The sequence below is a fragment of the Schistocerca gregaria genome, chromosome 8, assembly GCF_023897955.1.
Source record: "Schistocerca gregaria isolate iqSchGreg1 chromosome 8, iqSchGreg1.2, whole genome shotgun sequence".
Lineage (NCBI taxonomy): Eukaryota > Metazoa > Arthropoda > Insecta > Orthoptera > Acrididae > Schistocerca > Schistocerca gregaria.
This window is the reverse complement of record NC_064927.1, coordinates 42110801-42127442: the sequence shown is the minus strand read 5'-3', so window position 1 is coordinate 42127442 and position 16642 is coordinate 42110801.

Below are 16642 nucleotides of genomic sequence, written 5' to 3'. Positions count from 1 at the left end.
CTACATTAAAACGGTATGTTTCTTTTTCAGAACTGGAAAAAAACGAGCGTGACAGCATTCGAACCTGTAATCTTCAGATCCGAAGTCCGACGCCTTATCCATTAGGCCACACGGTCACTGACGACCATCAATAACATGTATACGACTCATCTCAAAACGCTCACACCCCTGAGGATTTGTGTTTTCGTTCTACACAGCCGCTGCCCCTTGCTCTTTCCCACCCATTCGTAACATTCAACGTCTTACGAGACCGACCAAATATAGACTGAGAAACAAGACCACACACTTTGTGCATTCGGAATCGAAGGCAGGGCGTCCCTCGCCGCATTTGCTACGATGGCCATTTGCTACTTCTGCAGAAGCGGCGACGACGACGACGACGACGACGACGACGACGACCGTGAGAGGTTCTGAGATATGTGAGAAATACATCTATAAAATGTAATTCAAACTGCCTCGTCCCACCTTATGCTGTACCGCTTTGCCAAATGCTTTATCTGCGCCATTCGCCTTAATCACATCTGAGAGTAATTCTTAATAAAACGCCTGTCGCTAATTGTTCGTCATCACAGATACTGTTTGCTATCCGACCACGACGCGCAACTGATTTCCAAAATTTATCTTTCTCCTGTGAGGATGGAACTTACGACCCCTTGTTTATTAGACCAGTGCTCTAACACTGAGCTAAAGAGGCGCGGCCCAGCGGTATTCTTGGGTACTCTTGGGTACTTCGTCCTTACGGTCGTCTGCATCATCAGACCTCTGCTGACAACACTTCATATTACCGGCTAATATTTGCAGCTATGGCGACCCATTACTGCTTGGCTACACATCTGACACGTAACCGATGTGCTCTCCAAATAACAACACTTGCATTTCAGAACATGTCTTTCACACATGTCTACAAAATCAACTTCACCTTCAAATACAGTTTCCTTGCGACTGACAGAGATGTAGGCAAAGTTTAAAGTTGCTATTTCCATTACATCTCGTTAATCAGAGAAACGGTAATTTACATCTGCAGCGGAACAAAATTCCGTTCCGCCCAGCATGAGGCTCGAACCCACGACATTGGAAATAAGAATCTGACGCTCTACCGACTGAGCTAGCCGGCTACCTCGGTGAACACTTGCCGGGTAGCACGTCACATATTACTCGTTTGGGTTGATTGGTCTCATACAGAATCTCTCCATGCTGCGTAATGTTTTCCTAACGTCACACTCGTCACGTACTTCACTTTTATGTCACAATCATTTCTGAGAGGTAAAGAAATTGCATTACAACATGCAGAGCTAGTGGCGTCAAAATTAACACACATACTTTATGTGACTGAAAAGCCGAACGAGTTACTTTCCGACGTTGTTTTAGATGTGCAAATGCCAGTCAAAACATGCGGTGTCGGTACTCTGCAGAACATTTCCCTAGTTAACACCGGTCATGTTGTGTGTGTTTCAAGCTCAAGAGCATCTCCAAGCAAAAAATGGTCAACAGCAACATTCAGACGGTTTCGTACTGCTCAATTGCTACATTCAAACGGTATGTTTCTTTTTCAGAACTGGAAAAAAACGAGCGTGACAGCATTCGAACCTGTAATCTTCAGATCCCAAGTCCGACGCCTTATCCATTAGGCCAAACGGTCACTGACGACCAACAATAACATGTATACGACTCATTTTAAAACGCTCACACCCCTGAGGATTTGTGTTTTCGGTCTACACAGACGCTGCCCCTTGCTCTTTCCCACCCATTCGTAACATTCAACCTCTTACGAGACCGACCAAATATAGACTGAGAAACAAGACCACACACTTTGTGCATTCGGAATCGAAGGCAGGGCGTCCCTCGCCGCATTTGCTACGATGGCCATTTGCTACTTCTGCAGAAGCGGCGGCGGCGACGACGACGACGACGACGACGACGACGACGACGACGACGACGACGACGACGACGACGACGACGACCGTGAGAGGTTCTGAGATATGTGAGAAATACATCTATAAAATGTAATTCAAACTGCCTCGTCCCACGTTATGCTGTACCACTTTGGCAAATGCATTATCTGCGCCATTCGCCTTAATCACATCTGAGAGTAATTCTTAATAAAACGCCTGTCGCTAATTGTTCGTCATCACAGATACTGTTTGCTATCCGACCACGACGCGCAACTGATTTCCAAAATTCATCTTTCTCCTGTGAGGATGGAACTTACGACCCCTGGTTTATTAGACCAGTGTTCTAACACTGAGCTAAAGAGGCGCGGCCTAGCGGTACTCTTGGGTACTTCGTCCTTACGGTCGTCTGCTTCATCAGACTTCAGCTGACAACACTTCATATTACCGTATAATATTTGCAGCTATGGCGACCCATTACTGCTTGGCTACACATCTGACACGTAACTGACGTGCTCTCCAAATAACAACACTTGCATTTCAGAAAGTGTCTTTCACACATGTCTACAAAATCACCTTCACCTTCAAATACAGTTTCCTTGCGACTGACAGAGATGTAGGCAAAGTTTAAAGTTGCTATTTCCATTACATCTCGTTAATCAGAGAAACGGTAATTTACATCTGCAGGGAAACGAAATTCCCTTCCGCCCAGCGTGTGGCTCGAGCCCAAGACCCTGGAAATAAGAGTCTGACGCTCTACCGACTGAGCTAGCCGGCTACCTCGGTGAATACCTGCCGGGTAGCACGTCACACAGTACTCGTTTTGGTTGGGTGGTCCCATACACAATCTCTCCATGCTGCCTAATGTTTTCCTAACGTCACACTCGTCACGTACTTCACTTTTATGTCATAATCATTTCTGAGAGGTAAAGAAATTGCATTACAACATGCCGAGCTAGTGGCGTCAAAATTAACACACATACTTTATGTGACTCAAAAGCCGAACGAGTTACTTTCCGACGTTGTTTTAGATGTGCAAATGCCAGTCAAAAGACGCGGTGTCGGTACTCTGCCGACCATTTCGCTAGTTAACACCGGTCTTGTTGTGTGTGTTTCAAGCTCAAGAGCATCTCCAAGCAAAAAATGGTCAACAGCAACATTCAGACGGTTTCGTACTGCTCAATTGCTACATTAAAACGGTATGTTTCTTTTTCAGAACTGGAAAAAAACGAGCGTGACAGCATTCGAACCTGTAATCTTCAGATCCGAAGTCAGACGCCTTATCCATTAGGCCACACGGTCACTGACGACCATCTATAACATGTATACGACTCATCTCGAAACGCTCACACCCCTGAGGATTTGTGTTTTCGTTCTACACAGCCGCTGCCCCTTGCTCTTTCCCACCCATTCGTAACATTCACCCTCTTACGAGACCGACCAAATATAGACTGAGAAACAAGACCACAAACTTTGTGCATTCGGAATCGAAGGCAGGGCGTCCCTCGCAGCATTTGCTACGATGGCCATTTGCTACTTCTGCAGAAGCGGCGGCGGCGGCGGCGGCGACGACGACGACGACGACGACGACGACGACGACCGCGAGAGGCTCTGGGATATGTGAGAAATACATCTATAAAATCTAATTCAAACTGCCTCGTCCCACCTTATGCTGTACCGCTTTGGCAAATGCTTTATCTGCGCCATTCGCCTTAATCACATCTGAGAGTAATTCTTAATAAAACGCCTGTCGCTAATTGTTCGTCATCACAGATACTGTTTGCTATACGGCTACGACGCGCAACTGATTTCCAAAATTCATCTTTCTAGTGTGAGGATGGAACTTACGACCCCTGGTTTATTAGACCAGTGCTCTAACACTGAGCTAAAGAGGCGCGGCCTAGCGGTACTCTTGGGTACTCTTGGGTACTTCGTCCTTACGGTCGTCTGCATCATCAGACTTCTGCTGACAACACTTCATATTACCGGCTAATATTTGCAGCTATGGCGACCCATTACTGCTTGGCTACACATCTGACACGTAACCGATGTGCTCTCCAAATAACAACACTTGCATTTCAGAACATGTCCTTCACACATGTCTACAAAATCACCTTCACCTTCAAATACAGTTTCCTTGCGACTGACAGAGGTGTAGGCAAAGTTTAAAGTTGCTATTTCCATTACATCTCGTTAATCAGAGAAGCGGTAATTTACATCTGCAGCGGAACAAATTTCCGTTCCGCCCAGCAGGAGGCTCGAACCCACGACATTGGAAATAAGAGTCTGGCGCTCTACCGACTGAGCTAGCCGGCTACCTCGGTGAACACTTGCCGGGTAGCACGTCACATATTACTCGTTTGGATGATTGGTCTCATACAGAATCTCTCCATGCTGCCTAATGTTTTCCTAACGTCACACTCGTCACGTACTTCACTTTTATGTCATAATCATTTCTGAGAGGTAAAGAAATTGCATTACAACATGCCGAGCTAGTGGCGTCAAAATTAACACACATACTTTATGTGACTCAAAAGCCGAACGAGTTACTTTCCGACGTTGTTTTAGATGTGCAAATGCCAGTCAAAACACGCGGTGTCGGTACTCTGCAGACCATTTCGCTAGTTAACACCGGTCTTGTTGTGTGTGTTTCAAGCTCAAGAGCATCTCCAAGCAAAAAATGGTCAACAGCAACATTCAGACGGTTTCGTACTGCTCAATTGCTACATTAAAACGGTATGTTTCTTTTGCAGAACTGGAAAAAAACGAGCGTGACAGCATTCGAACCTGTAATCTTCAGATCCGAGGTCCGACGCCTTATCCATTAGGCCAAACGGTCACTGACGACCAACTATAACATGTATACGACTCATCTCAAAACGCTCACACCCCTGAGGATTTGTGTTTTCGGTCTACACAGCCGCTGCCCCTTGCTCTATCCTAACCATTCGTAACATTCAACCTCTTACGAGACCGACCAAATATAGACTGAGAAACAAGACCACACACTTTGTGCATTCGGAATCGAAGGCAGGGCGTCCCTAGCCGCATTTGCTACGATGGCCATTTGCTACTTCTGCAGAAGCGGCGACGACGACGACGACGACGACCGTGAGAGGTTCTGAGATATGTGAGAAATACATCTATAAAATGTAATTCAAACTGAATCGTCCCACCTTATGCTGTACCGCTTTGGCAAATGCTTTATCTGCGCCATTCGCCTTAATCACATCTGAGAGTAATTCTTAATAAAACGCCTGTCGCTAATTGTTCGTCATCACAGATACTGTTTGCTATACGGCCACGACGCGCAACTGATTTCCAAAATTCGTCTTTCTCCTGTGAGGATGGAACTTACGACCCCTGGTTTATTAGACCAGTGCTCTAACACTGAGCTAAAGAGGCGCGGCCTAGCGGTACTCTTGGGTACTTCGTCCTTACGGTCGTCTGCATCATCAGACTTCTGCTGACAACACTTCATATTACCGGCTAATATTTGCAGCTATGGCGACCCATTACTGCTTGGCTACACATCTGACACGTAACTGATGTGCTCTCCATACAACAACACTTGCATTTCAGAACATGTCTTTCACGCATGTCTACAAAATCACCTTCACCTTCAAATACAGTTTCCTTGCGACTGACAGAGACGTAGGCAAAGTTTAAAGTTGCTATTTCCATTACATCTCGTTAATCCGAAAATCAGTAATTTACATCTGCAGCGAAACAAAATTCCGTTCCGCCCAGCGTGTGGCTCGAACCCACGACCCTGGAAATAAGAGTCTGACGCTCTACCGACTGAGCTAACTGGCTACCTCGGTGAACACTTGAGGGGTAGCACGTCACACAGTACGCGTTTGGGTTGGGTGGTCACATACAGAATCTCTTCATGATGCCTAATGTTTTCCTAACGTCACACTCGTCACGTACTTCACTTTTATGTCATAATCATTTCTGAGAGGTAAAGAAATTGCATTACAACATGCCGAGCTAGTGGCGTCAAAATTAACACACATACTTGATGTGACTCAAAAGCCGAACGAGTTACTTTCCGACGTTGTTTTAGATGTGCAAATGCCAGTCAAAAGACGCGGTGTCGGTACTCTGCAGACCATTTCGCTAGTTAACACCGGTCTTGTTGTGTGTGTTTCAAGCACAAGAGCATCTCCAAGCAAAAAATGGTCAACAGCAACATTCAGACGGTTTCGTACTGCTCAATTGCTACATTAAAACGGTATGTTTCTTTTTCAGAACTGGAAAAAAACGAGCGTGACAGCATTCGAACCTGTAATCTTCAGATCCGAAGTCCGACGCCTTATCCATTAGGCCACACGGTCACTGACGACCATCTATAACATGTATACGACTCATCTCAAAACGCTCACACCCCTGAGGATTTGTGTTTTCGGTCTACACAGCCGCTGCCCCTTGCTCTTTCCCACCCATTCGTAACATTCAACCTCTTACGAGACCGACCAAATATAGACTGAGAAACAAGACCACACACTTTGTGCATTCGGAATCGAAGGCAGGGCGTCCCTCGCCGCATTTGCTACGATGGACATTTGCTACTTCTGCAGAAGCGGCGGCGGCGACGACGACGACGACGACGACGACGACGACGACGACGACGACGACGACGACGACGACCGTGAGAGGTTCTGAGATATGTGAGAAATACATCTATAAAATGTAATTCAAACTGCCTCGTCCCACCTTATGCTGTACCGCTTTGGCAAATGCTTTATCTGCGCCATTCGCCTTAATCACATCTGAGAGTAATTCTTAATAAAACGCCTGTCGCTAATTGTTCGTCATCACAGATACTGTTTGCTATACGGCCACGACGCGCAACTGATTTCCAAAATTCATCTTTCTCCTGTGAGGATGGAACTTACGACCCCTGGTTTATTAGACCAGTGCTCTAACACTGAGCTAAAGAGGCGCGGCCTAGCGGTACTCTTGGGTACTTCGTCCTTACGGTCGTCTGCTTCATCAGACTTCAGCTGACAACACTTCATATTACCGGCTAATATTTGCAGCTATGGCGACCCATTACTGCTTGGCTACACATCTGACACGTAACCGATGTGCTCTCCAAATAGCAACACTTGCATTTCAGAACATGTCTTTCACACATGTCTACAAAATCACCTTCACCTTCAAATACAGTTTCCTTGCGACTGAGAGAGACATAAGCAAATTTTAAGTTGCTATTTCCATTACATCTCGTTAATCAGAAAAACGGTCATTTACATCTGCAGCGGAACAAAATTCCGTTTCGCCCAGCGTGTGGCTCGAACCCACGACCCTGGAAATAAGAGTCTGACGCTCTACCGACTGAGCTAGCCGGCTACCTCGGTGAACCCCTTCCGGGTAGCACGTCACACAATACTCGTTTGGGTTGGGTGGTCCCATACACAATCTCTCCATGCTGCCTAATGTTTTCCTAACGTCACACTCGTCACGTACTTCACTTTTATGTCATAATCATTTCTGAGAGGTAAAGAAATTGCATTACAACATGCAGAGCTAGTGGCGTCAAAATTAACACACATACTTTATGTGACTGAAAAGCCGAACGAGTTACTTTCCGACGTTGTTTTAGATGTGCAAATGCCAGTCAAAACATGCGGTGTCGGTACTCTGCAGAACATTTCCCTAGTTAACACCGGTCATGTTGTGTGTGTTTCAAGCTCAAGAGCATCTCCAAGCAAAAAATGGTCAACAGCAACATTCAGACGGTTTCGTACTGCTCAATTGCTACATTCAAACGGTATGTTTCTTTTTCAGATCTGGAAAAAAACGAGCGTGACAGCATTCGAACCTGTAATCTTCAGATCCCAAGTCCGACGCCTTATCCATTAGGCCAAACGGTCACTGACGACCAACAATAACATGTATACGACTCATCTCAAAACGCTCACACCCCTGAGGATTTGTGTTTTCGGTCTACACAGACGCTGCCCCTTGCTCTATCCCACCCATTCATAACATTCAACCTCTTACGAGACCGACCAAATATAGACTGAGAAACAAGACCACACACTTTGTGCATTCGGAATCGAAGGCAGGGCGTCCCTCGCCGCATTTGCTACGATGGCCATTTGCTACTTCTGCAGAAGCGGCGGCGACGACGACGACGACGACGACAACGACGACGACGACCGTGAGAGGTTCTGAGATATGTGAGAAATACATCTATAAAATGTAATTCAAACTGCCTCGTCCCACGTTATGCTGTACCACTTTGGCAAATGCATTATCTGCGCCATTCGCCTTAATCACATCTGAGAGTAATTCTAAATAAAACGCCTGTCGCTAATTGTTCGTCATCACAGATACTGTTTGCTATCCGACCACGACGCGCAACTGATTTCCAAAATTCATCTTTCTCCTGTGAGGATGGAACTTACGACCCCTGGTTTATTAGACCAGTGTTCTAACACTGAGCTAAAGAGGCGCGGCCTAGCGGTACTCTTGGGTACTTCGTCCTTACGGTCGTCTGCTTCATCAGACTTCAGCTGACAACACTTCATATTACCGGATAATATTTGCAGCTATGGCGACCCATTACTGCTTGGCTACACATCTGACACGTAACCGACGTGCTCTCCAAATAACAACACTTGCATTTCAGAAAGTGTCTTTCACACATGTCTACAAAATCACCTTCACCTTCAAATACAGTTTCCTTGCGACTGACAGAGATGTAGGCAAAGTTTAAAGTTGCTATTTCCATTACATCTCGTTAATCAGAGAAACGGTAATTTACATCTGCAGGTAAACGAAATTCCCTTCCGCCCAGCGTGTGGCTCGAGCCTAAGACCCTGGAAATAAGAGTCTGACGCTCTACCGACTGAGCTAGCCGGCTACCTCGTTGAATACCTCCCGGGTAGCACGTCACACAGTACTCGTTTGGGTTGGGTGGTTCCATACAGAATCTCTCCATGCTGCCTAATGTTTTCCTAACGTCATACTCGTCACGTACTTCACTTTTATGTCATAATCATTTCTGAGAGGTAAAGAAATTGCATTACAACATGCAGAGCTAGTGGTGTCAAAATTAACACACATACTTCATGTGACTCAAAAGCCGAACGAGTTACTTTCCGACGTTGTTTTAGATGTGCAAATGCCAGTCAAAACACGCGGTGTCGGTACTCTGCAGACCATTTCGCTAGTTAACACCGGTCTTGTTGTGTGTGTTTCAAGCTCAAGAGCATCTCCAAGCAAAAAATGGTCAACAGCAACATTCAGACGGTTTCGTACTGCTCAATTGCTACATTAAAACGGTATGTTTCTTTTTCAGAACTGGAAAAAAACGAGCGTGACAGCATTCGAACCTGTAATCTTCAGATCCGAAATCAGACGCCTTATCCATTAGGCCACACGGTCACTGACGACCATCTATAACATGTATACGACTCATCTCGAAACGCTCACACCCCTGAGGATTTGTGTTTTCGTTCTACACAGCCGCTGCCCCTTGCTCTTTCCCACCCATTCGTAACATTCACCCTCTTACGAGACCGACCAAATATAGACTGAGAAACAAGACCACAAACTTTGTGCATTCGGAATCGAAGGCAGGGCGTCCCTCGCAGCATTTGCTACGATGGCCATTTGCTACTTCTGCAGAAGCGGCGGCGGCGGCGGCGACGACGACGACGACGACGACCGCGAGAGGCTCTGGGATATGTGAGAAATACATCTATAAAATCTAATTCAAACTGCCTCGTCCCACCTTATGCTGTACCGCTTTGGCAAATGCTTTATCTGCGCCATTCGCCTTAATCACATCTGAGAGTAATTCTTAATAAAACGCCTGTCGCTAATTGTTCGTCATCACAGATACTGTTTGCTATACGGCCACGACGCGCAACTGATTTCCAAAATTCATCTTTCTAGTGTGAGGATGGAACTTACGACCCCTGGTTTATTAGACCAGTGCTCTAACACTGAGCTAAAGAGGCGCGGCCTAGCGGTACTCTTGGGTACTCTTGGGTACTTCGTCCTTACGGTCGTCTGCATCATCAGACTTCTGCTGACAACACTTCATATTACCGGCTAATATTTGCAGCTATGGCGACCCATTACTGCTTGGCTACACATCTGACACGTAACCGATGTGCTCTCCAAATAACAACACTTGCATTTCAGAACATGTCCTTCACACATGTCTACAAAATCACCTTCACCTTCAAATACAGTTTCCTTGCGACTGACAGAGGTGTAGGCAAAGTTTAAAGTTGCTATTTCCATTACATCTCGTTAATCAGAGAAGCGGTAATTTACATCTGCAGCGGAACAAATTTCCGTTCCGCCCAGCAGGAGGCTCGAACCCACGACATTGGAAATAAGAGTCTGGCGCTCTACCGACTGAGCTAGCCGGCTACCTCGGTGAACACTTGCCGGGTAGCACGTCACATATTACTCGTTTGGATGATTGGTCTCATACAGAATCTCTCCATGCTGCCTAATGTTTTCCTAACGTCACACTCGTCACGTACTTCACTTTTATGTCATAATCATTTCTGAGAGGTAAAGAAATTGCATTACAACATGCCGAGCTAGTGGCGTCAAAATTAACACACATACTTTATGTGACTCAAAAGCCGAACGAGTTACTTTCCGACGTTGTTTTAGATGTGCAAATGCCAGTCAAAACACGCGGTGTCGGTACTCTGCAGACCATTTCGCTAGTTAACACCGGTCTTGTTGTGTGTGTTTCAAGCTCAAGAGCATCTCCAAGCAAAAAATGGTCAACAGCAACATTCAGACGGTTTCGTACTGCTCAATTGCTACATTAAAACGGTATGTTTCTTTTTCAGAACTGGAAAAAAACGAGCGTGACAGCATTCGAACCTGTAATCTTCAGATCCGAGGTCCGACGCCTTATCCATTAGGCCAAACGGTCACTGACGACCAACTATAACATGTATACGACTCATCTCAAAACGCTCACACCCCTGAGGATTTGTGTTTTCGGTCTACACAGCCGCTGCCCCTTGCTCTATCCCAACCATTCGTAACATTCAACCTCTTACGAGAACGACCAAATATAGACTGAGAAACAAGACCACACACTTTGTGCATTCGGAATCGAAGGCAGGGCGTCCCTAGCCGCATTTGCTACGATGGCCATTTGCTACTTCTGCAGAAGCGGCGACGACGACGACGACGACGACCGTGAGAGGTTCTGAGATATGTGAGAAATACATCTATAAAATGTAATTCAAACTACCTCGTCCCACCTTATGCTGTACCTTTTTTTTTTTTTTTTTTTTTTTTTCCTTTATTGTGATTTTAATACCTGTGACAAACAGGTAGGCCGGCAGCGGACCAAGTATGCCGCTCTTCGGCCTCAGAGTATACACAGAACAGAGATGAGTGAGATATAAAAACAATCAAGACGGCGGGGTACAAACAGTAGACAAAACAGAGTTAAAACGGAGTCGGTCACGTGCGTAGCACAATGGATAAAAGCGGAGAAACACGGTGCACAAACGCAGATGGCAGATGGCCACACGTGAACCAGCGGAGCACAAACGACGAAACACAAACACACTGCAGGAGAGTCGAGGCACAAACACATGCGATGGTCTTCGGCGTAGGACGATGAAAGTAACTGATGGAAGACAGCAGAGTCGTGGCCTGCCAAGGGGAAAAGGTGTGGGGAAGAGGAGAGAGAGGGGGAGGGGAAGATGCCAGTGGAGGAGAGGGATGGAGGAGAAGGGGGAGGGTAGGGGGAGTGGAAGCCCAAGGAGAAAGGGGAGGGGAGGGAGGGAGAGAAGGGAGAGAGGGTGCCCACAGGAAAAGGAGAGGAGAGGGAAGGTAAGGCTCAAAGTTGGTAGGAGGGGTAGATGGAGGGGAGGAGGGCATCATCAGGGAGGGGGAGTTGACGGAAGCCACCGAGGGAGAGGGTGTGGAGGGTGTAAAGATGGAGAGCAGGTGGGATATAGGAATGCAGGCGCGGCAGCGGGTTGGGGTGGGAGAGGATGGGAGAGACAAGAGGGTGTGGAGGATCAAGCTTGCGGGAGGTGTAGAGGATCCGTAACCGTTCGAGGAAAAGGAGGAGGTGCGGGAAGGGAATCAGGTCATAGAGGATCCGCGTGGGGGAAGGGAGACGGATGCGATAGGCGAGGCGGAGCGCATGGCGTTCTAGGATCTGAATGGACTCGTAGAAGGTAGGAGGGGCAGAGATCCAGGAGGGATGAGCATAGCAAAGGATAGGACGGATGAGGGACTTGTAGGTGTAGAGGATGGTGGAAGGGTCCAGACCCCATGTACGGCCAGAAAGGAGCTTAAGGAGGCGGAGGCGGGAGCGTGCCTTGGCTTGGATCGTCCGGAGATGTGGGTTCCAGGAGAGGCGACGGTCGAGGGTGACACCAAGGTACTTGAGAGTAGGTGTGAGGGTGATGGGACGGCCATAAATAGTAAGATAGAAATCAAGGAGACGGAAGGAACGAGTGGTTTTGCCTACAATGATCGCCTGGGTCTTGGAAGGATTGACCTTGAGCAACCACTGGTTACACCAAGTGGTGAACCGGTCAAGATAGGATTGGAGAAGGTGCTGGGAGCGTTGCAGGGTGGGAGCGAGGGCAAGGAAGGCAGTGTCATCGGCGTACTGGAGAAGGTGTAGGGGAGGTGCAGGTGGAGGCATGTCTGCCGTGTAAAGGAGGTAGAGAAGAGGGGAAAGGACGGAACCTTGGGGCACACCGGCGGAGGGGTAGAAGGTGTAGGAATCAGTGTTGTGGATGGTGACATAGGAAGGACGGTGGGAAAGGAAGGAAGCGACCAGACGGACATAGTTGAGAGGAAGAGCAAAGGTTTGGAGCTTGAAAAGGAGACCGGAATGCCACACACGGTCATATGCGCGTTCGAGGTCGAGGGAAAGGAAGATGGCGGAACGACGGGAATTGAGTTGTTCGGAGAGGAGGTGAGTGAGGTGAAGGAGGAGGTCATCGGCTGAGAAGGACGGCCGAAAGCCACATTGGGTAGGGGGGAGGAGGCGGTGTTGGTGAAGGTGCTTGTGTAGGCGGCGGGTAAGAATGGATTCCAGGACCTTGCTGAAGACCGAGGTAAGGCTGATGGGACGGTAGGAGGAGACAGCGGAAGGCGGTTTGTCGGGCTTGAGGAACATCAGGATCCGGGAGGTTTTCCACAGGTCGGGGTAGTAGCCGGTGGACAGGACCACATTGTAGAGCCTGGCCAATGTGGAGAGGAAGGAGGCAGGAGCTTCACGGAGGTGACGGTAAGTGACACGATCGTGACCGGGAGCAGTGTTGCGTTTAGGGCGAAGTGTAGCAATGATATCTTGAGTGGTGATTGGGGTATTTAGTTCTGTGTGTGTGATGTTGTCCAAGTACTGGAAGCCTGGAGCAAGCGGGGGGACAGAGGTATCAGTTCGATCACGGACATCAGGAAAGAGGGAATAATCGAACTGGGGATCGTCAGGGATGGTAAGGATATCGGAGAGGTAGGAGGCGAAATGGTTGGCCTTACTAAGGGCATCAGGGAAGGGGTGGTCATCATGAAGGAGAGGGTAGTAGGGAGAGGGTTTAGATCCGGTAAGGCGGCGGAAGGCTGACCAGTACTTGGACGAGTTGATAGGTAAGGTGGCATTAAGACGGGTGCATGTCTGTCGCCAGTCCCGGCGTTTCTTTGCCGTGAGTAAGTTCCTGATGTGTCGCTGTAGTTGCCGGTGGCGGCGTAGTGTGTCCTGGTCACGTGTGTGAAGGAAGGCACGGTAGAGCCGGCGGGATTCACGCAGGAGAAGGACGGCCTGTGGGGGTAAGGTGGGGCGGTGCGGATGGATGGCAATGGTAGGGACGTGGGCCTCCACGGCCTCAGACAAGGTCTGCTGGAGAAAGGAGGCAGCACGGGTAACGTCATCAGGTTGGTGGTAGGTGAGGGGGTGGCTATCGACCTGGAGAGCAAGGGAGTCCCGGTAGGCATTCCAGTTGGCACGGGAGTAGTCATGGACATATTTCGGGGGAGGGTCATGGCGCGGGTCGGGACGGGGGCGACGACCGTCTGATACAGTGAGGAGGACAGGGAGATGGTCACTGCCAATGGGATCAAGGACGTCCACCGCTATGCGGCCAAGCAGGGTGGGGGAGGCTAGGACGACATCGGGAGTGGTATTGGATTCAGGGCGGGTGTGTTGGGGAATTGGAAGGACGTCGCCTTGGAGGGTGGCAAGGAACCGATGCCACCGCCGTAACTGGGCGGCAGAACGACTATGGATGTTAAGGTCGGCGGCGATCACGTAGGAGGAGAAGGTACGGTCGATGTGGGAAAGGAAGTCGAAAGGAATAGGTGCAGCGGGGCGGACATAGATGGTGGCACAGGTAAGGGTAAGGCCGGGGAAGAAGAGACTAAGGATCAAGTGTTCTGTGGGGTCAGGAAGGAGGGGTTGGAGCCGGACAGGGATCTGGCGGTGGTGGCCAATGGCAACTCCGCCACGCGCTATCTGGAGTGGATTGTCAGACCGGTGAAGGAGGTAGGGCGAGGTGTGGACGGTGTGGTGGGGCTGAAGAAAGGTTTCGTTCAGAAGGAAGGCATCCACACGGTGGGTCGTAAGGGTATGCATAAGGAGGTGCTTGTTGGTGGGAAGGGAGCGGATGTTATTGAACAGGATACGGTGCTGTCGTGCCATAATGGGAATTTAAACGAGGGTGTCGAGACGGGAGAAGGTGAAATGGGCCTGGTTGTGGGAATAGGTGGCGTAGGTGTTGAGGTGGAACACGGAACGGGCAGCGAGGGAAATCTGGTGGAGGGTGTGGGGACGCTGAAAGGGATGGACGTTCTGGAGCACTATTGTGACGAACCTGATGATGTCCTCTGCGGTGGGGGGAGGACGGAGGGAATTGCCAGGAGGGGTGGGGTCATCCAAAGGGCGGAGAGGAACAGTGAGTTCAGGAGCGGATGGAGGAGGTCGAGCCTTGCATTTCTGGGAGTAGGTAGGGTGTTGGAGGTTGCAGGTATTGCAGGAGGGAGGAGACTGAAGGTTGGGGCACTGCCGGAGGAAGTGCGCTTGCTTACAATGCGGGCAGACTGGGGCCTCGCGGCACTCTGATGTTGGGTGTGCGTTATAACGCAGACACCTCTGGCAGCGAATGGATTGTGGTGGGGAGCGGGAGGGGTCAACCTTATACCGGCGGTGGAAGAGGAGGGCACCCTCCTTAAGGAGATGGTCGATGGAGGGAGCGTGTTCGGAGAAAACTCGCATAAGGCGAGTGGGGCCCGCAGAGTTGAAAATGCGGCGAACAGCTCGCACCTCCAGGTACGGGTGGGCCTTCAACTCCGCCAGCACCTCTTCCTCCGTGATCGTCGGGCTAAGCCGAGTGATCACGGCGGTGAGGGTCGGCGGGCGACGTGGGGGTTGGGGTTGACGGGGGGAGGAAGGGGAAGGAGCAGGGGCAAGGGAGGCATTAGGTCCAAATCGGGTGAGAGGAATTCGGGAGAGGATGTCGGAGTGTAGGGTAGGGCTTGGGGAGGTGATCAAGACAGAGTCCCTACGGGGGGTAAGAAGGGAGATGGGGGCTGCAGGGAAGTATTGGCGGAGGAGCAAGGTCAGGTTGCGGGCCTCCAGGAGAGAGGGATCAGGACGGGAGAGGAGATACTTGTAGGAGGGGGAGTTAGAAGAGGAAGTAGAGGGGGCTGGAGGGGAGACATCCATGGCATCTAGGGGTGGGGGAGGGGGAAGATGCTGGGACTTCTTGGGTGCAGAGGAGGCGGGGGTGCCACTGGGACGCTTAACAGCGGGGACAGGATGGGAGGAGGTGTGGGGCACAGGAGTGACGGGGAGATGACGGGAAGCGGCAGGTCCCGGTGTCGGTGCTGGTGCTGGTGCTGCTGTTGGTGCTGCTGTTGGTGCTGCTGCTGGTTGTGGCGCTGCTGCAGGTGGTGGTGCTGGCGCCGGCGATGGTGCGGCATGGGTCGTAGCCCGACGAGACACAACCCTGGCAGGGGCCGCATGAGTGGTGTGGGGGAGTGGGGGAAAGGGGTCGTGTGTGGAGGCTTGGGGAGAAGGAGCAGGGGATGGGGCGACAAAGGGAGCTGGGGTGGGAAGGGTGAGGAGGGGCGGGATATAGTAGGACGGGGGCGACTGAGCACACCAAGTAAGAGTAGCGGCAGCGAGGGAGGGCGTCGTATAGACGATGGCGGTGGTAGTGGCGGTGGTGGTGGGGGTGGTCATGATGGCAGTAAGGAAAACTGGAAACACAGAAAAGAAGAATGGGGACAGACAAGGGACAAAGTCAGGAACAGATTACAGATGACAGATGAGAGACGTCGAGGAGCGAAAGGATGAAGGCAAAGACGAAGACGAGAATAGCGACGACAACGAAAGCAGGAGGGGAAGACGAAGCACTGGGTCCTGGCGGCGGCGGCGGCGGCGGCGGCGGCGGGGGCCGGAAGCTGCGGCGGCGGCGGCGGCGGCGGCGGCGGCGGGGGCCGGAAGCTGCGGCGGCGGCGGCGGCGGCGGCGGCTGGGTCCGGAAGCTGCGGCTGGGTCCGGCGACGACTGCTACTGCAAAACTGGCGGCACTGGAAACTGCTGCTGCTGCTGCTGCTGCTGCTGCTGCTGGCGGTTCCGGAACTGCGACTGCGACTGCGACTGCGACTGCGACTGCGACTTCTGCGAAGCCCTAACACTTCGATACGTAGCAGTACTCTGCAAGGTATCGAAGGGCGGAACTCTTCCGAGGTCCGCCGAAGAATGTGTGCTGTACCGCTTTGGCA